The 21,669-nt window shown below is 41.4% G+C and overlaps 1 protein-coding gene across 3 annotated transcripts in view; it reads right to left on the bottom strand.

The window, feature by feature from the left end:
* LOC144770734 (sialic acid-binding Ig-like lectin 13) overlaps positions 1–7,803 on the bottom strand; it is a 767,717-nt gene extending 759,914 nt beyond the window's left edge. For 2 of the 3 annotated variants that reach the window (XM_078655472.1, XM_078655474.1), the window contains exon 1: positions 7,672–7,803. The gene's annotated coding sequence lies outside the window, so the exon portion shown is untranslated. The remainder of the gene's footprint in view (positions 1–7,671) is intronic. The other variant, XM_078655473.1, reaches the window with a different exon arrangement.
* Positions 7,804–21,669: the final 13,866 nt, after the last annotated feature.

The following is a 21,669-nucleotide window of genomic DNA, read 5'->3' as shown; positions in this document are numbered from 1 at the left end:
GGAAAAATGCTTTGTATCATCCTGAAACCAATGGAACAATGGAATGATTTATTGAGACTATTAAGGAATGCTTTGTGTTAGCAGAGAGTAACAAACTAAATTAAAGTGAGGGATTACAAAACAGGAATGTATCCTACTGAACGACTTCATATGCAAGACCAGAAAAAGCTCCATTTGAGGTATTAAAATGGAGAATGCCTTCACCCAGTGTTGGATGGTGTAACAGTCAAATGAACATGAGTATAGATTGAGAACAGAATTTGAAAAAGGTTGATAAGTAAATTACAGACAGAAGTAACAAAAACAGAAACTTGTAGGAGAAATTCCATAGCTTGTACAAATGTTAAATGGTATAACAGCAGCCAAGGTTTTTAGGAGAATCTCAGAAGGGGTAGGCGCGCTGCCTGGTGTAACCGTTTAAGGAGTTATAATTCAAAGATAGGGATGGTGCGTAAGAGTGGACGGAGAAACCCTTAACCATCCAAATGGAGAGTCAAAAAGGCTCTTACAGAATAGAAACAGCAATGCTCTCGCACCAAAACACAAGGTATAACATAGGTAACATAAATAGTAAGCAAAAACAGTTATAGCCAAAGAAAGCAGAAGCAGGTGTCCAAGTGTATCTAAAACGTGGGTAGTTTAATTGAGTCCACAATCAGCCGACACGTGTTTCGTCGTGTGGATATAGTCACACGACTCTTCAGGGCTGGAAACAAAAACACAATAGAATGGGTCTAGAATTGTTCACAGCGTACAGCACATCACAGTAGACAGCAATAGTGACTCAAGGTGACTAGCGTATCCACCTATAAAGTGCCGTTATCTCCCATTGAAATGGAAGGGATAGAAGTGACTCGTGTGACAAAGTGACTGTCATGAGCGAGAGGGGAACAATCCCATTTCACATGTAAATTCAAGAGAAAATCAAGAAAAACATTCCGGCAATATCCAGTGGATTGTAGATTTGTATGTTTCATAGGAGTCTGTGCCGTACACAAAAACACAAAACACAAGATCCAACATCTTGAAGGTCTCATTAAACTGTGACAAAAGTATGATCGTGAGGTGAAGTGATAAAAAAAGAGAAAAGTAACAGCATGCAAAATTACGGTGCACCTGATATAAACAAAGTAAAATTGGACTCGAGGGTAAAAAAGTGCCTACCTGTGGCACAATTTACGGGTTTATAGGTCCAAAAGTATAGAATCATAAGGCGTCTGAATTGAAGTTTTTTGTTTTTCTTTTACTTCAATTCAGACGCCTTATGATTCTATACTTTTGGACCTATAAACCCGTAAATTGTGCCACAGGTAGGCACTTTTTGACCCTCGAGTCCAATTTTACTTTGTTTATATCAGGTGCACCGTAATTTTGCATGCTGTTACTTTTCTCTTTTTTTTATCACTTCACCTCACGATCATACTTTTGTCACAGTTTAATGAGACCTTCAAGATGTTGGATCTTGTGTTTTGTGTTTTTGTGTACGGCACAGACTCCTATGAAACATACAAATCTACAATCCACTGGATATTGCCGGAATGTTTTTCTTGATTTTCTCTTGAATTTACATGTGAAATGGGATTGTTCCCCTCTCGCTCATGACAGTCACTTTGTCACACGAGTCACTTCTATCCCTTCCATTTCAATGGGAGATAACGGCACTTTATAGGTGGATACGCTAGTCACCTTGAGTCACTATTGCTGTCTACTGTGATGTGCTGTACGCTGTGAACAATTCTAGACCCATTCTATTGTGTTTTTGTTTCCAGCCCTGAAGAGTCGTGTGACTATATCCACACGACGAAACACGTGTCGGCTGATTGTGGACTCAATTAAACTACCCACGTTTTAGATACACTTGGACACCTGCTTCTGCTTTCTTTGGCTATAACTGTTTTTGCTTACAATTTATGTTACCTATGTTATACCTTGTGTTTTGGTGCGAGAGTATTGCTGTTTCAAATGTTAAATGGTACTGTATGATAATGGCGAAACATCCTATGGTGAATACGTGAGGAAGAAGTGTCCGAATACTTTAAGCCTATACACAAGTTTGTACATTAATCAACAGTGTGATTAAAGCCCATGACAGTTGAGTCTGAAATATGAGCTATATCAGTAAAAAAAAGAAAATGACAGAAGTTTGAAAAAAGTGAATAATCAGAACATATTTTTGAGTAAATATAGATAGATTTGAGGTAAATGTGGGAATGAAACGGAGTGCTAAAGAATTTGTATTGAAACTACAAAGTCTTCCAACTTCTTTAATCACTATTATAGTTTAGTTTTCTGTTTACCGATAAGTTCATGTAAGGCTGTCACGAAATTGTGCTGGAAATTCTGCTTTGTTCTGCTTTATATTTAGAAAGTGAGTTTTCGAAGACTTTCATGTGGAGAACTTTTCAGAGAAGAAAGGCTGGCAGTCATAACAGACAGCTGGAGCTGAGGGGATTCAGGTTGCGCATGAATGGAGGACATGCTTCATTTCAATGCACTGGCAATGAACGATGATGCCCAGAAAGCCATCAATGCTGGCAAATTGGTGGTCATCTCAGATTTCTCAGATTTTCTGGTATACCGTTCCTTCTGGTCAATGGTATCCTTTGCTCTGCAAGTATGATACAATGTTGATGCAACCAGAACCTTACTAAACGGTTATTTGGTTTTAAGGGCCAAATGATAGTTTTCTCAGCATTTTGGATTACCGGTAAGTATCCTAAATAAGGGTGTTATTGAAAAGAATGTTTAGACTATTTCTTTCACAAGCAAACTACTAAGACTTGTTTTGTGTCAGTCGGCATAATGCCCATTGTTTATATATTTTCATGACTGCTCCGTGCAGGATGTTGCATTTCCAGTCTGTGTATATGTTACTTAAAGTAGGAAACATCAAGTTGGTAATGATAGTTATTGAGTAGGAAACATCAAGGTGTTAATGGTATTTTTTTAATGTTTAAATTCTACATAAATCAAATAGAAACTATGCTAATCTTCTACAAGGTTGGGGTTGTGAGTGTGGCTCAAATTCCTATTGAAGGAACAGACCAAAATCGAAAAGGCAATTGCATATATTTATAAATTTTTCTGAACATGTGTACCAGGTATTAACAATCAGGAACATCAGAATGTTAATAGTGTTCCCTGTTTTCTAGTTCTGTGACAAGTTACTTTTTGATATCTCTCATTTTCTTGAGCTCTACTACACCCTGCAACCTTCCTTGAATCCAGTAAGGATGTGATGTGCGGAGTCCTGTATCTCTTTTATTTTTAGTGTGGTTGCTGCCTCTTTTTCCCCACTTCTACAATATAACTTCATATCTAGTGCATGTCATGATTGGTAGGGGCAGTAAGAAGGGGAAAAGAGCACTGGTTTCATTTGATCCAGAGGGCAAGTGTTAAAAATACTTTGGGTCATATGTACAATGAAGTGGTGGAGAGAGGTGTTAGCATTCCTGGCTTAACGCCTCTCTCCGTCACTTCTGAAATGCAAGGCTGCATCATATTAAAAGAATGCGGTGCAGCCATGCGTTTCCCCTGCGATGGCGCTAAGTTTAGCAACTTAGCGCGAACACAGGCACCCCTGTACCATAGTGCAAGGGTGTCTGCGTTCAGAGAAAGATTGTTTATGTGTAGGAAGGAGCCCCATCCTGCACATAAACAATCCTAAAATGCCATTATGTCACTTTCATGTGTGCTGCTTCATGCAGCACACATGAAAGTGAAAAAATAGCATTCTTTTTTGAAAATTGTGTATGTACAGGAAGGGATGCCATCCTGTACATAAACAATGCATGGCAATTTGCTTTTTCCATGTGCGCTGCACTTCTCTTAGTTTCGCCAACTTAAGACCAGGATTTACCTGGCCTTAATTTTGGCGCTGCCTCCTATGTACGCCACCCATTTACATAGGGGGAAGTGTCAAAATGAAAGGGTGTTGCGGTGGAAGGCCCAACTCAACACCTACTGCCCACCCCTTTCACGCTAACATAGCATGAAAGGGGGCCTTGTAAATAAGGTGCAGCCCCTATCGCCACCAAAGCATCGGTAATAGTGATGTTGTGGTGGCGATAGGAGCTTGTACCTTTGTTTTTAAGTTGAACTTTACTTTTCACACTCCATATCTATTATTTACTTATAGATACATTAAATTTCACACATGCTTTACATTCGTGGGAAAAGAGAAGTTTAACATCAGTGTCAAGGACACCTAGTATTTAATTGAAATACAACTAGATTTAGTGACTTTCAAGAAAATGAGGTAGAATCATGTTTAAAAACATAAACCCCACGCTGGAATCAACATACAATCAACAACTCATAATCCTCAGAGAATAGTACTCTAATGAAAACATTCAAACTAAAATTAGCACCAAATCAAAATTCAGGAGACATGTGGATCTATCTTACGTTGATTGATTTCCCTATTGCACAGAAATTCAAGAATGGGGATTTGCAGCTTAGGAGTTGATATTGTTAGGTCTCTACTGATCATCTTTTTCAACTATATTTCGACTGCTAAAACATTGCAGTGTTTTGAGAAACTTTGGGTAGTAAAAAAGTGAAAGTTTACAATGAAACGATTTATAGATAATTGGCAACTGCAAATTTCATCAGTGGCAAAACGTCAAAAAAATGTCTTTCCTTGAAGGCAAGCAGTATGTGTTCTTTAAAGTATGGCGTAAATTCGTGGTGATGTATGATATATTCTCTCATTATAAGTATTAATTAGATGTTAAATGTAATGCCCTACAGTATTCTGTTCTGCTTAAATTATATTTATATATGCTCGCACATTTTGTGTCGTGTTTTTATTTGAGTGCAACAGTCAAGAGAGAGAAACAGGGAACATAATGAAAGAGTGCATTTTGGATAGTGAGAAGGGAAAAGTCAGGAAAGAGGAATGGTGGCAAGGAGAAGCAAAGAGTGAACAGAGAACATAGGAGACAGAGAAAGGATAGAGAGCGACAGACAAGGACAGACAAGGAGAGAGAGGTAGAGAGAACCAGGTCAAGTGAGGTTAAGAGAGAAAACATTCAAAGGTGAAATAATAGAGAGATGCAACAGCAAATGGGCGGTTTAGAGGAGACAATGACAGACACAGTGAGAATGAGCAAGAAAGTGGGAAAGAGTGAGGCATAAATTGTGGTGATCCGCAAAGAATTAAGGTACATTTAAAAAGAGCAAATAGAACATTTCAATATGGGGAACAGTGTATATTCACAGAGATGACAAGGGGATAAGAGAAGAGCTTGCTAGGGAAAAAGATGAGAAGCATTAGGGGTTGTACTGGAAGATGTTAGAATGGTATGGGGATGACGGAAGTAATTGTAGGGGGAAAGCAGGACTGAAGATATGGCTCAAGGGAGCATCCATACTTCTCGCATTTTGTTTGGTGCAAGTGGAGTGAATAGCTGTATGTGGCAATAATGATTGCCCATGCGTGGGTAGGGACTGGGCCAGGGCTGAAAGAACGATGCTTGTGATATTGTCTTTTGCCTTAGGTAGTTTGGTGTGCAGAGGAAAAATGGTTTTATTCAGGTGATGATGAAAAAGAAAGATTTAGGGTTTCCAAGATGTCTAACCAGTCTAGAATTGCTGCTCAACCACCATACCTGGCTAAGTTATCTTTGTGAAAGATAGCCATTTAAATGGTGATGTGCTTTCAAGGAAAGGTAGGTGTAGTGCTACCAACATGTGGGAAAACACCCCCCATCATGTTAAAGGGACTATACAAGAAAACACTGTACATGCATCCCCGGTGAGGATGAACATTTCTAGTGCCTACATTTGGAAGCAAACAATTCACCTTTCCACCAGAGCAGCCTCTCAGTTATCTGCCTGAGGTTTCCACCTATGAAAAATACTGTGAAAATCCTGTCAGATCCCTTTATATTGATGATGATTACCATCTTGGGAGGGGAGGGAACTAACAACAGCCATCCAAATTTCAACTCAATCTCTAAGACTGAGCTTCGTTTGACTCCATTAGAAAATGTTTCTCGTTGCATAATAGCATTTTACTATGAAGTAATGTGCTTTACTAATTGGAGGACAGTTAATGTATTCAGCAGCTGTCAGGGAGGCAGAATAACTGGAGGCAGATCAAAACATTTAAGGCAAGCCCCTTCCGATGGAAGGAAATTAATAGACGACCACGTTGAGGTCAGGAGATGGGGAGTACAGAGCCTCATAGAAGTGAGCCTCATAGTTTAGTTTGCAGAGTGGAGTGTGTGGGACTAAGAAAGAAGTTTTGGCCAGAGGTAGGGGCTGGTAGGCCCAGTATAGGGTGCCCATTGGTTCAGGTTAGTGGGGGCCCTTAGGTCCAAAGGAGCAGGCTCTCCGGTCCAGAGGAAGGAGAGTAGTTAAGTGCTGTTACCTGAGTGGTAGGAACCTAATATCACTTGTGCTTGGAATTCAAGTGATTTACATTCATTTTCTGTTGTAAGGAGTCCATGGCGTAACAAGAGGGGGTGTGGGGTGGCCATCCGCACAGGGTCACACAAGTTTTTGGGTGGCCGCCTCCAGCCCCGATCTAACCTGCGGGCATGCGGGGTGGCAAAAGCAGGAATCAAATGCCCCAGCACCACCCTCCCCCCTCCACCCCACTTTTACAGCTGCCGTAAGAAGTCCTTTGTGGAGTAGCTGGGGGTGTTCGGATTCAGCCAGAGGAATGGGGGAGAACAATGTTACATATTGGGAGAAGTCCTATTTCAGACAAAGCATCTGTTTAAAATTTAAACCAGAAGTGTAATCAGCATGATACAGATAGAAAGATCTATACATTTTGATATTCAAAATATTCCACCGGGTTCCATAACAAGGTATTTGCAGAATTAATGACACAATCACAAATTGGTCCCACATAAAACTCTTTCTCATTTGCACATGGCTTATGTATTAGATATTCATACATTTTCAATGTTGGAAACATTCAGAATCATTTTGTGAACGTAAAACGTTTTGTACATCATGCAATAGATTTTTAAAATATTCCAGTCCCACATTATATCCTAGTCGTGACTCTTTAAATGAGAGTCACACGAATAACGTGTTTTAAACTCTGCGGCCCAGCCACACACAGTGGGAAATCCCTGCTATTTACATCGGAGCATCTATGAGACTATAGATCACATATGTCATTCCAGTTCATTAAAACTCTATGCACATTAGCATTCAGTACATTGCATAACTAGATGAACAGTACATACTGACAGCAATTCGAGTTCTTATTTTCTAGACAATAATGTTGGTCAAATTGAAAACTTGCCCATTTTACTCTCATTCATATTCAGTGATTACTTGATACATTTTAGCGTGTTGGTAAAAACAGTTCTGGTTTGCTATAGAAACATACCGATCTACTCCGCACATATATAATTGTGTCAACACCTTAAAAACAAACATTCCTTTGATATAAAATAGTCCTTTCTATTTACAGAGTAGGTGCAGGAGCGGAGCTCTTAACACGCCTCATTGGTGGGGTTCAGGTCGCGATCCTGAGTTCACCCTGCAGTAGAAACTTGACTGCTGATTTACTCCAAGACCGGTGCTTAATCACTAAAATAATAGTGAGTGACATAACCGTGGGCACTGGGCACTGAAAGTGTTGTAGCACCGCCAGCCCCTTTAAAGCACTGTAGTCACATGGTTTAAAGAGCGTGGTTTACTTACTGTGTGACAGGAGGCACTGGTACATCTACTCCCAGGCAGGCAATGCTGGTGCACAACACTCTGAATATCACACAGTGAGTGTGAAAGGCTAAAGAAAGCAGAACTGTGGTGAGCAACTTCCTCATCTCAAACACCAGGCATCCATCCTCCCCTCCACCCCCACCCCCAACCAATACTGACACCAGCAGAGTCCTGCGGGGATGGAAGCACACGAAAGATCACATGACAATGGTGGCAAGTTTTAGGTACAACACACTGCACGTAATTGTGAAAACATAAAGAAAAGTGATCTGGCCCAAGCAGTAGTTAACGGATTATATTAATGTTGCACAGCTGGAACACACCATTATCAGAAAAAACAAATAGCGCATGAGTTTTTAACAATAAAATGTACCCTCTTCCTCTTGCCAGGAGGACTTAAATATCTGACCTTTAACTCGTAAAACCTGTTTGTAACAAAAAGAGGCATCAAAGTGATCAAAGGAGAAGTGTCAGAAAGAGTGAAAGGACACCTGAACCCCGACGAGGGAAAGTAGAACTCGGTGTAGTGAGTGGTGAGTAATGGGAGCTTTACCACTTTGATGTATTTGATGAATCAAGCATTGGTAAATCATCAACCAACATCTCCTTGGCAGCGATCCATAGACAATGCACCTCCTCTGGGTGCACTGGTCTCAAAGCACTGTGAAAGGAGAGCTACTGTGCAGAGAAAAATCAGATCAGTCACCAAAGAGGACTGTCATGTCGTGGAGGAGGAGGGCATAAACAACATACTAAACAAGCACTGGCAAACTCAAGAGGTCTTGCTTCACTAACCGCTGGCAACGACCGTTAATTTCTTCCAGGGTCCTTGTTTTATCTTTGTTTTTTTTTTATATATTTTAATTTTTTCCCATTTCCAGTTAAACAAAACACATTTTTTTACATATAGCACAGTCAAATTATCATTTTTTCACTTTATCTGAGATGCATTGTCAACCAAAAAGAGAGAAGAAAAACAAGCTAAAAATAAAAAGACATATAAATAAACAATCTGTAGTTACGGCCAAACAAAAACTAGAGAAAGCAGAGAAGAGGATAAAACATCAACCATCCCGTATAGCTCTCCCCCCCTAGATATTCTCCTTCCCCCTCATAATAGGTTCCCATTTACATATTCCAATAATTTTGCCTTTTTTCCCTTTCCTGTCATATATCCCTTTTTCTAAATTATATACTGCCAGTAATTTAGCCAACCATAGATGAAATTGTGGGGGTTCTTTATCCAACCATGCAGATGCTACACAGAGTCTTAAAACTGCCATAGCCATGAACAAAAAGTATTGGCACTGCTGCTCGCCCTCACCTACCCTGAGCATAATCCATACTGGCGTAAGTGTAATTTTAATTCTTAAAGTTTGATCTGAAAAAGATTCAATTGATTAATGCAGCTGAGTGAGCTGAGGACGTGTTGCAAACAGATGTATAATATCAGCCGCTGCGGTGTCACACAGGGGACAGCAAATTTCTGTAGTCCCACCCCACTGCGCAATCTTAGCAGGTGTATGGTAAAGAAAATATATTGTTTTGTAATGTTGTGCCTGTAGAGATGCAGAACATAATAGAGTTTGCCCCCTCTAGAGAGAGCTCTGAAAACTTTCCTGGTCCACCTGTCACTTATCTACCCATTTCTTACCAAATTTTTCTAAATCTTCCGTCTTAAGCGCAGCCAACTCGGCATAAAATCTCCTAATTGAACAGTCTGTCCCCCCCGGAATTGCGTCTAGGATCCCGTCTTTACCAAATCCAACATCACCCCCCTGCTTGTTTGTAAGATAGCTCTGAACTTGCAGAAATGTAAAAAAACTATTACTAGAAATATCATACAACCGCTGTATATCAGAGAATTGCAAAACACCGTTGACCCCAATCAGATTGCCCAATTTCCTCTCCCCTCGCCGCCCCCAATCAGTCATAACCGAATATGCGAAAATCTCTCTAGGAAGAGACATTTCCGTTGATTCAAGTATAAGAACTAAACCTTCCAATCCCCACTTTTTTACAAAGTGATGCCCAGATTTTGTATGCTGCTTTGAGCGTCTTAAACCTAGTCCTTTTAATATAATTTGGGTCTGAAAACTTAAAAAAACAGTTCTCCGCACTCTCCCCCATAAGTATTACATATATGTCAGTTGATTCTGTCTTTGTCTGTGGGTCTGAAGGATCTCCCTTCAACAGACCACACATGTATTGGATGGCCGCGGCCCAATAATACAATTTAAAATCGGGAACTGCCCATCCTCCTCTATCTCTAGGGAGGGTCAAAAAACGGAGGGCCCTCCTGGTCTTTCTTTGTGCCCAGATAACTCTGTTTATGAGATGCTCAATCGCAGCAAACCATTTAGCTTCGGAAATCAATGGAATTGTCCTGAATAAATAAAGAAATTTGGGCAGAATAATCATCTTGACTACATTAGTGCATCCTACCAAAGTGAGGTGTAGATTATGATTTCGATCGAGATCAGTCTTGGTTTTTGTCATCATAAGTCCAATATTTTGTTCTACCAACTTGTCTAAATCTGCTGTGATGTTAATCCCTAAGTATACTGCAGATTGAACTACCCGCCCATCCTCACAGTCCACCTAGCTGTTCTTGATTATCTGTGTCTTGGGGCTGTTCAACGCATACCCCGAGATCCTGCCAAAAAGCGCCGCCTTCCTTTCTACTTCCTGGATGGCTTTAACTGGGGAGGGAGTCACAATTGCCACGTCATCCGCGTGCGCTAAAGTTTTAATCACTTGTCCCTGAATCCTAATCGGGGGGATCCTGTCATTTAATTCAAATTCACGAATTAGAGGGTCTATGTATACCGCAAATAAGAACGGGGAGCACGGACACCCTTGGCGAGTACCCCGACTAATAGACATACCGAGGAATAGCCTCCGTTAATTCTAAGCCGCGCCGTAGGGGCCTGGTCGAACGCCTGAATATCCTTAATAAGCCCTTCGCCAAAGCCATAATGGTATAAAACTGCCCACAAGAAGCCCCAGGAGAACAAGTCAAAAGATTTTTCTGCATCTAAAAACATAGCCACCAGAGGGTCCCCTGAGACTTCTGTGTCATCAAATAAAGTTATAACCTTGCAGATGTGTTGGGCAGTTCCCCTCCCAGGAATAAATCCATGTTAAGTAGGACTAACTAATTGGACTATTCATTACTTAACCTTGCAGCCAGAGCCTTTGAGTACATTTTAGCGTCTGCATTCATTAAGGTAATTGATCTGTATGACCCTGGGTCCAAGGGTGATTTTCCCTTTTTAGGGATTACAACAATATCTGTGCCTGCCCACGACCCTGGCACCGATTCTTCTACCTGGGCCTGTAAAATTGTATTAAACAAATCTAGCTGTATTGCAGTTTGAAAAGTCTTATACAATTCCAAAGGAATTTGATCTGGTCCTGCCGCTTTACCCGAAGGGAGGCTACTAAGAGCCATCAGGATCTCTTCAAGAGGTAATGGTGCGTCTAGAGCCTCTCTATCCTCCTCTACAAGTAGGGGCACAGTAATGTCCCCCAAGTACTGCTGAATCTCTACTGGATCTCCCGGTTGGTCCTCACTATACAGCTTGGTGTAAAACTGTTTAAATACTTCCCATACTTCGTCGACATCAGCAGTAAACCCCCGCTGACCATCTAAAATGTCCTTAATTTGCCCTAGAGCAGATTTCTGTCTTGTGTGGACTGCTAGAGTATGTCCTACCCGCTCACTCACTTTGTGACACTGTTCCTTATATGTCAGATACACTGCAGCCACCTTACTTGCAAAACCCTCAATTATCTCTGCTTTAATACTTGCTATTTTTAAAAGTACTGTATCCAAGGGGATGCCATTCCGGATTGTGAGATACAGTTCCCCCTCTGCCTCTGATGCTGCTTTAACCAGAGCGCTAACTCTATCTCTTTCTTGCCTTTGTTTATGCATACTGTAGCTTAACGTTTCACCTCGAATCCCAGCTTTAAAGGCATCCCAGGTAAAGCCTGTAGCCGTACTCCCCCGATTAATCTGCCAGAAAATACTTATCCAGTTATTCATATGTGTAACATAGCCCTAATCCAATAACAATTTTCTTTCGAACGTCCAAATGCATGTCCTGCTATTCCCTCCTGCCATTTCAAGTGTTAAGACGAGTGGGTTATGGTCAGAGGTCAAATGGGGAAACTTCTCTATCTTTCTTTTAGACAACAGAGAATTAGATATAAAAAAATAATCAAGTCTTACACAGACCTTAAGTGGGGCAGAATAAAAGGTAATACCATTATCTGTGGGGTTCAATCGTGTCCATACATCAGCAAGGGCATTATGCTGTACCAAATTACAAATTGCCCGGCATACTTTCTTCTTCTGTCCCCCATATACATGCCCATGCTCTGTTCCCAAGCCCCCCACGCCATTTATATTAAAATCCCCACAAAGAATAATTGGTTCAGGCCAAGAAGCCAACTCTGTGTCTAAAAAATCAAAAACGTCTGGATCATCTTCAGTAGATCCATATATTGAACCTACAGTGACTACCTGATTGTTTTTCTTTCACATTTCAGTAGTACGCATCTTCCCCATTGATCTACCTTTTTTTCAATGACCTTGACATCCCTTTTTTAGACAAAATGGCCACCCCTCTTGTCCTAGTCCCCTGCCTTGAGTATGCCAATAGAGTAAAACCTGGTATAAAAAACAGGGTTGAACCCATATAAGTCACTGGGACCTGGGTGAGTGAACGATATGGACAGGGTGGTCCCGGACAGGGAGAAGAAAAAATGTTTAGAAGGACTTAGTGACACATTTATACATACATATATAAAGCCAAGGGATGATGTACAGAGTTTTTATTCACAATGTACTGAGGGCCATAATCAATGGCTGTGCATTTGAATACATTTGATGAAAAATTATCAACAATTCATGCCCAAAAGAAAAGGGAGGGGGGGAAAGGGGAAGCAAGGAAAATGAGGTAAAAAAATATACAAACGGTCTTATAATCTTCAATTAGAAAAAAGGAAAAAGAAGGCAATTTTTACACTTTTTTTGCATAATTCCCAACAATGATAAAGTGATCTCCTGGTCCCAGGGTCACAAATGTGGTATGAATCAGTTAAGTAAACTTTAAAAACACCATGGTCCTAGAACAGCTGTGAACATCAAGTTAGAGGTGGAGACTGGAAGGGTGAAGAGGTAGTCTACGTTTCGACCCAAAAGTGCGGGGAAATTACACCTTGCTAGGGGGGTCTTCATCAGGACAAGAAGGGGATTGAAGGAAAGGGCAATCCTCCTAGGGGTGAGGAAAGAATTCTTGTTAGTCAAAAAACATGGAGGTCTCGTCAGAGAGCACTCGACGTCATGAATATATCTAAAATTGACTAACCTGATTGAAGGAGAAACTCACATCACAGAGCTGGGGGTAGTGACTAGAAAGGACAGAGGACCTCCATAGGGTAAGATTCAAATGGACCAAACAACCAAATGATAGCCTATGTCATTGCCATGCCGCGAGAGAACCAAAACACTCAGTCTTGTGGGGATAATTGTTGTAATCAAGGCAGCCCTATTGGTCAAAATACACTCATGACACATAAGAAATGTGCAAAAATGGCAGCTTACCTAACCGTCCGTGATTCCAAACATAGGGAGGGTTAGGTGGTAAGGCTAAAAACTGCAGCGCCTTAGGCCAGTGTTCCTAAAAGGATTATAATATACATGCTATCAGAGTGCGCAAAAAATCAAATTGTTGTGTAACATCATTGCACGTGGTAAAGCTCAGCCGTATCAGATGTGAGGTCCCGGGAGCACCTATGGTGGAACACTGTATAAAAGAAAAGCATCCTCCTGAGATTTTGAAATGGATTGTTTTAGAACATGTGAAACTTGGTCCCAGAGGAGGCAGTATAGCTCCAATTCTGAACATGAGAGAATTGAAATGGATACACTTTTTTGACTCCGTTTCTCAAGGTCTTAATGAGTCTGGGAGTAGCTTTGCACATTTGGCCAACCTTTAAAATATTCCTCTATCGTTTTCCTCCACACTAATGTATGAATGTGTCATCCACCCATCTAATTACCCACCTAATAATAACGTTTCTCTATCTTTGTCCTCCACACCTAACAACTCTTACCCGCACCATTATCCCAATGGTGATAGGCAGGTGTGTTTATACCCAATAACTTGAACTTGCACCTTTACCACCATGTCGGTAGGTACGTGCTATTATCTGTCTCCTATGTAATTGCACTGCGATACATGAATGTTCCATCCAGGAATTTTGTGTATTAACCTTCTGCAAGAATTGTCATCAACATGCATTGATATCTCCTTTATTGCGTTCCTCATCACATTGACCAGCACTTTTACCACCGTGTTGGTAGGTACGTGCACCATCAGTTCGCTCTTTTGTTCAATGTTACTTCAAGTCACCCATGCCTATGATGAATTGTATTTTGAATGTTTTCCATCATTGGACCTCTTTCCTGTAATGCCTCACATATGTCCTAGAACGATATTGTACGGCTCCGAAAAAAAAACCTTGAGTTCACTCATTTTCATTCCTGTAATCTTGATTAGAACATGGGCATATAAAATTTTTTGCATCGATCCAATTGAACGGAAGGGACCCCTTAGCCCCTGTTTCTAAGGCATTTGTTTTCCCGTCGAGAGTTTTTCCGGGTCTCGAGCATTTGCCCAGCAACCGTTTTTAGTCCCCTGTCTGTTTCTGCTAGACTCTGCTCCAGCTAGCCCCTCCGAGTAACCCGGGTAACTCGTAACTCTGCCCCCTGCTAGAACCTATAGCCTGCTGATTTATGAGGAAGTCGCTTTCGCTTCGATCGTTTTCGCGGACACCACTGTTGTTCTACGGAGACCGGCTATTAGGTAAGAGATCCGCCGTGGATGTATGGGACAAATATGAGGTGGCAGCACACCTATACATACTCAGTGTACCGTCTAATTAATGTCCCTTCGATTCTTGCCCTTTAGATACCGGAAAACAGTTAATGGTGATTCTTTCATATTCGTCTCTACTCTACGGAGGTGATTATATCACTATTTGTGTTCTGCCTTCACAGTGGTTTAACATCGATATCACCCCAGCATGATATGGCGATAGGTAAGACTGATGGTTATATTTTGACCTAGTGTTGATCCTGTTTACCCTATCTGCTCTCTATGTCAACGCACATTTTTCTTGTCCCTCAGAGACGTGAATTCACGGGTGATGAGTTATCCGTACTCCACTCATAACAGCCCTTGTAGCGATTCCGCACCAGTCAACCAGACACGGCGATAGGTGAGATAATTTCCTGTTTGTATGGACCTACTGCTGAAATCCAGCTTGATTTAGTACTAACTTCGGTCCTTTACCTCTATAGAACACATTCTATGACCGTGCTGCGTCCTTCTTCTTACCTCGAGAATGAAACTAGGTAAGATCAGAACTAAGCATATGTTAGATGATAGAAATTATATTTATGTTTCTTCATTTAGCGTCCAAGGCCGTTTTTTGTACTTTTACCCTTTTAGACTTGCTGGTCTGCTGAGGCACTTTTTACTATTGGTATCCCTAATGACTGTGAATGTGAACTACGTCTGCCGCCTAGGCAGGTGAGCTTGACCACGTGCAATGATGTTACACAACAATTTGTTTTTTTGCGCACTCTGATAGCATGTATATTATAATCCTTTTAGGAACACTGGCCTAAGGCGCTGCAGTTTTTAGCCTTACCACCTAACCCTCCCTATGTTTGGAATCACGGACGGTTAGGTAAGCTGCCATTTTTGCACATTTCATATGTGTCATGAGTGTATTTTGACCAATAGGGCTGCCTTGATTACAACAATTATCTCCACAAGACTGAGTGTTTTGGTTCTCTCGCGGCATGGCCATGACATAGGCTATCATTTGGTTGTTTGGTCCATTTGAATCTTACCCTATGGAGGTCCTCTGTCCTTTCTATTCACTACCCCCAGCTCTGTGATGTGAGTTTCTCCTTCAATTAGGTTAGTCAATTTTAGATATATTCATGACGTCGAGTGCTCTCTGACGAGACCTCCATGTTTTTTGACTAACAAGAATTCTTTCCTCATCCCTAGGAGGATTGCCCTTTCCTTCAACCACCTTCTTGTCCTGACGAAGACACTCCTAGCAAGGTGTAATTTCCCTGCACTTCACTTTTGGGTCGAAACGTAGACTACCTCTTCACCCTTCCAGTCTCCACCGCTAGCTTGATGTTTACAGCTGTTCTAGGAGCATGGTGTTTTTAAAGTTTACTTAACTGATTCATACCACATTTGTGACCCTGGGACCAGGAGATCACTTTATCATTGTTGGGAATTATGCAAAAAAAGTGTAAAAATTGCCTTCTTTTTCCCTTTTTCTAATTGAAGATTATAACACCGTTTGTATATTTTTTTACCTAATTTTCCTTGCTTCCCCTCCCCCCCTTCCCTTTTCTTTTGTTCATGAATTTTTGATTATTTTTCATCAAATGTATTCAAATGCACAGCCATTGATTATGGCCCTCAGTACATTGTGAATAAAAACTCTGAACATCATCACCAATAGAGTAAAACCTAGCTGCTCCATTAAATAAGCCCTTGGACCTTCTAAATGTGTCTCCTGAAGACAAAGGAAATCTAATCACATTAACCTGAGGGCAGCCGCCACCCGCTGCCTTTTCATATAGTTATTCAAACCACATACATTGAAAGAGGCAATTCTAATACTCATTAGAACACATCATAATCTTTTCCAATCAAATCAGCCACTATTTTATTCTGCCTCTTCTTACTTTCTTGCAGAGTCTGTTTGTTTACTTTATTAATGCATCTCGTACCCCTAGTTAACTTTCTCAAAATTGCTGCTGTACTATACCTCATAAACCAATTTAGTGCTATGTCATACTGTGAAAACCCCCAGACTGCCCCCACTCCCAACCCCCCTCCCCCTCCCATGTCCCCCATTTAAACTACCCCCTAACCCTCCCATCCCTCCTACAGGCAAATAGGTCACTCATGACCTATGTGCGACAGCTTTTGAATGCAGCAGCCGCAGATCGCCCTCCTCCCGTATTTACCTCCCTATGAAGCCCACGTTACCCTGTCCTCTCCAAAAAACAAAAGAAAAAAGATGGGAGTCCCCCACCCTGCCGATCCGTCTTTTTGTTCCCTTAACTCAGTTATGATGAGAAGATCCTTATGTGCCCATTAATGATGGTCTTAAGCCTTGCTGGATAGATTAGATATGCCTCAAGCCCTAAGTTCTAAAGTGGTGCAATCAATTGCCTGAGCCTCCACCTCCTCTCTACTGTGGCATGACAAAAATCAGGGCGTATAAAAAAGGAGACCCCTTCAAACGTATGCCTAACCTCTGGACCTTTTTTATCTATAATGTATTGCATAGCGAGGAAATTACCAACATATACAAGAATCGCTCTAGGTTCGACAGCTTGTTCTATGTCCTTTTTTGAATCAACGGGAAGCGATGCGCTCTTTGGATTTCGCTCTCCCAACTCCAGGTTGTCACATCAGGAAACGCTCCCTTAAACAAATTAATTACATATGACCTGGCATCCTGTCCTTCAACTCCCTCTGCACCCCCAAGAGTCTTATGTTATTTCACCTTCGGCGGTTTTCAAAATCCTCCAATTTCCATTGTACGTCATCAGAAATCTTTTCCTGGGCCTCCTTAAACGCTTGCCATCTACTGACATCATCCTCCAGCTTCCCAGTCCACTCCTCAACATGAGCAACCCTGTCTGCCATCTTGTCGTACAATTAGTTCATTTTTCTCATGGAGCTCTGGAATTTTTTTGCTGCCAGTTTAGCTCTACGGCTCTCTGACCAGGATTCAGCCTGCATTTGCTTCAGTGTCATGTATAGCAAATCCAGCGAAATGGCTTGAGGTGGACTAATGACTTTATCATCCCCCAGTTTGGAGTCCTCTCAAGCATCCTCTTGATATAGATGCGAGGTTGCTGAGTAATCCCAACATAGCTTTCTATTTGAAGCATCTACTGATGGACTATGTGGGGGTCTTGATTTAGACTTTGTTCTTTTTTTTTGCTGAGAGCCCTTGTGTCCCGCTGGTGCTTTTTGAACAGACGACCTTGCTGCAGAATCGAAATCCGAGCTGGTAAGCAGGCTTCCATCGCTTCCATCACTTGATAGAAATGAGTCTGAAACCTCATTTACTGAATAAAAGCACTCCCCATCCGGGGTGCCGGGGATCCCCCTGTCTAAAGCTGAGCCATGCAACAAGGGTACGCTGCCTTCTTTTCCCACCACCACCGCTTCTCCGTGTTTCTTTTTCCCCCCTTGATTACTGCCCAGTAATTTTCCTGCCATAGGCCCTCCGGTAGAGCTCCCCTGGTCCTGGTCATACCTCGCACTATTGTCTGTACTCTGGTCACTCTGGATCATAACCGCATTGGATTCGACATTATTAGTACCTTGTAGAGCCTTCGGTAGGCTCTGGACATCCTAAACAGCCTCCTCTGCCTCCTCTGCACGAACTGCGGCGTCCTGTCTCTCGCCGAGGTGCTCGTGCCAATCTTCATGTCCCTGTTGCCCAGCAACCGCGCTTCCGGCGTCTCCTGCCAGGGATGCCTCGTTCTCCGCCGCTACTGAAGCCGCTGAGACCTCTGGGGTTCTTGCAGAAAAAGACTCCTTCAGAGTGGATTGTCGGAGTCGGTTTCCTTGGGCTCTTTGGGATCTTTAGTTTTCGTAGCGGTATTGATGTTAATACCGCCCTTCTCGGTATCACTGCTCGTATCCTTCCCGGTGGTACGTGGCTCGGATCCGGTGCCATTGCCTCAAGAAACCTCCGGCATCTTCGCCAGTACTCTCCGCTGCTGAGCTGATGTGCGTGTGCTTGAGACTGCTGGCATCTCCTTACTGCCAACCATTAGTTACTGACCCTTCTGGCCCTTAGGATACTTCTTCTGCTTGAGTCCTTTAGGTGCCATAGTGCCGCTGTCTCTAAATCGATGCTGCTGCCGTGGAGAGAGATGCTGAAGTCGGTATTCCAGAGCTGTCTTCAACCAACAAAACCAGCGAAATGGAGCACACTCCTGAACCAGGTAAGAAACCTCGATGATACCGATCATATCAACCTTCCTATGGGCAAGTTTTTCCTCGGGAGGAGGAAGAGTAAGCTGCGACTACCTGTTGCACTCAGTCAGCGGCCATCTTGCCTCCTCGTCCAGGGTCCTTGTTTATATAAATGTTACTAGAAATTCAATTTAACGTGCATTCGTTTTTAGGATTCTTAACGGCGAAATTAGTTATATGTACTTTTTAGACAAACATACTTCGTATTTTTATTGTGCAAAACCAACACTAGGTGAAGTATTACTTCTGCACGCGTTGCTAGACTAGTTTAGTTATACAATTAATGACAAGTTATATGAAGTTTTAAGAAATGTGACCTTCAGTCTGCCTATTTGCTTTTCTTTTCGACGAGGTTTAGTGGTTTTAAGTGCTGAACGGCACTTCCTCATACAGACATGTGGAAACATTTTCTATCTTTCCTGAGTTGTTTTTAGAAGAGCAATGTCATGTTAAAAGCAGGGGAGAGGAGTCTTTAGTGAAATAGACACATTTTTCATAGAAAAATTACATTTCACTACAATCTTGGTTACATTTATTTCTGGAAACCTGTAACTCTCTGAAACGGCATAATGTGATAACTACAGGAAAGGGTTTCAAGGAAAAAAGTTCCTGTGTTCTGTAAACCACACAATATGTTCTCGAACCACTCTCCTGCGGGTAAAACCATCAAAAAATGTTACTTTTCGCGAGGTGCCCACAATTTTGCATACTTCCGATAACACAGAATTAGACAAGAGTACACTGGTCTCCATAGCAGCTCAATCGATCAAGGGCAAGTCATTCATGGGTTAAACATACAGATTAATTTAACACATCTCGATATGTGTGGTGATGTGCTGAAGAGATATGTGTGGTGATGTGCTGCAGACACGCGACATCCTTTCGGAGGGGTGGAGGGAGGAATGGGGTAGATTCATGAGAAGCAAAGAACTTGTTTAAAGACAGCCTGATAAATTCCAACAAGCATGGGCCAATTATATCAAAAACTATATTCGGCAAGTATTGTGGGAGAGAAATAAACTGACCCCATGAGGCATGTTGGAAATCTGACAAGAACTCTGCTTTTTTTTCTAATGTCACAACCATCCAGTTAGGTAAACCTGTGATCAGGCTTTCCTGGTCTGCAAAGAGACAGCCCAATGTGCGGGACATCTTAAAGATACTAATAACATACAAAATCCCTTTTCAAAATCACTTAATTTGTACCATCTGAATAATCGGAAAGAGTAGAGTGAGATACATGATCAAGGCCTACATATCGCTATTCAAATGAATCATCAAAGTAGACTTTCATAAAACATTTAACAAATAGTATGAAAAAAATAGTAAACAATATAAATTATAAAAATTAAAGCAGTCCTTGGGCCACTGAGAAAAAAAGAAATCAAGTCTATATAGATCAATCATCAAATAAAGATATTGATTCTAAAAGAAATGTGTTTGTCTTACCATTTTACATATAATAAAAATAATGCGTACACAAATTTCCACTATTCTCACTTTATACATCAAAAAGGTATCAACAATTATAAACACACAGTTCATGAATTCATAAAGTACTCATGATCTTGAAAAACAATAAAAATTATGTTCCCTTTGGAAATAATATGTTCACTTGAGTGTGTCTGTCCACACAGTGTTTTGGTAAAACCATCAAATTAACATCACCTTCTTCAGGACAAATATTGATATTCAATTATTTTCATTTTTTAATGGGCAGATTTAGTATTGAATCAAGAAAATACAATTTGTCTTGTAATATGGAATCATAATAGAATCTTTCACTAATAACCACTTTGCAAAACCATTTGTTAATTGTAGTGTTCAATGGGTTTCACAGCAATCATGAACAAAAAACATATATTGAAGGATGATCCGTGGTATTATTAAATATTAACCATAGTGCATAGCAAATCAAACCTTTTGATGCACGATCTATTGAGACTGATGTTGGCAGTTGCAAGTCCAACTCCATATGATACAAAAAACAACTTTTATTATTTCGTTGTACTGTATTCCTCTTTGTTCCTTGACCTGTCCCAATCTGGCTTCTTTGGGGGTTTGAGAAGATGCCAAAACTAACATCAGCTGAGAATAAGTTCTTACGTAAGGTCGCTACCCTCCTGCAATGCACCTCAGTACGTCCATTGCTCTACGACCTAGGCAGGAAATTGTGGCTGATATAGCGAGACTGTGCCCTATATTATATTGGCGCAGAATTTGATGTAGCCCAGAACTGGCAACCTATGCTGCAGGCCAAAAAGATCTAATCAGTGCTGACTGCTTTCATAAAATCAAATGGTTATAGGAGGTCAGAGTATCCTTAGTAATCACGAGCATGACAACATTCTGGGAAAATCCCTTATGTGCCCCCTTTCCCTTAAAGGAGATCCTAAAAGAGAAATATTGGGATCTGGTGACGCACAACACGTAGAGAAATGGTGACATATCCTAACTCACGGGCAGTTTCATAGAATTGAAAGCATCTTCAAGCCTGTAGCAGTTTTTTTGGACACAATAACAAAACCACATGATCGGAAACTATATTTCCAGTTTAGGGTAGGTTCACTACCAGTTAAGTTCTATACAGCAAAATGGGTCACAGCAGGCAATAGAGTATGCCCCATTTGTAAGGCGCAGCAGGAATCACTGGAGCATTTGTTGTTTGCCTGCCCTGCATATGCCAGTCCGCGCCGATCGTGGTTGACACCAATTTGCAGGACACTAGGCACCAGAAGGAGTGTAGACGCACGAAGAATACTGCGCACGAACACATCAGCTCCTATTGTCATCGCTGTATCAAAATTTCTGGGATGGGCCTGGGCTATTAGATAAAAGGCACTTTGTGCACTTTGAAAGTTTT

The sequence above is a fragment of the Lissotriton helveticus genome, chromosome 7, assembly GCF_964261635.1.
Source record: "Lissotriton helveticus chromosome 7, aLisHel1.1, whole genome shotgun sequence".
Taxonomy (NCBI): domain Eukaryota; kingdom Metazoa; phylum Chordata; class Amphibia; order Caudata; family Salamandridae; genus Lissotriton; species Lissotriton helveticus.
This window is presented reverse-complemented; position numbering and strand designations above follow the sequence as displayed.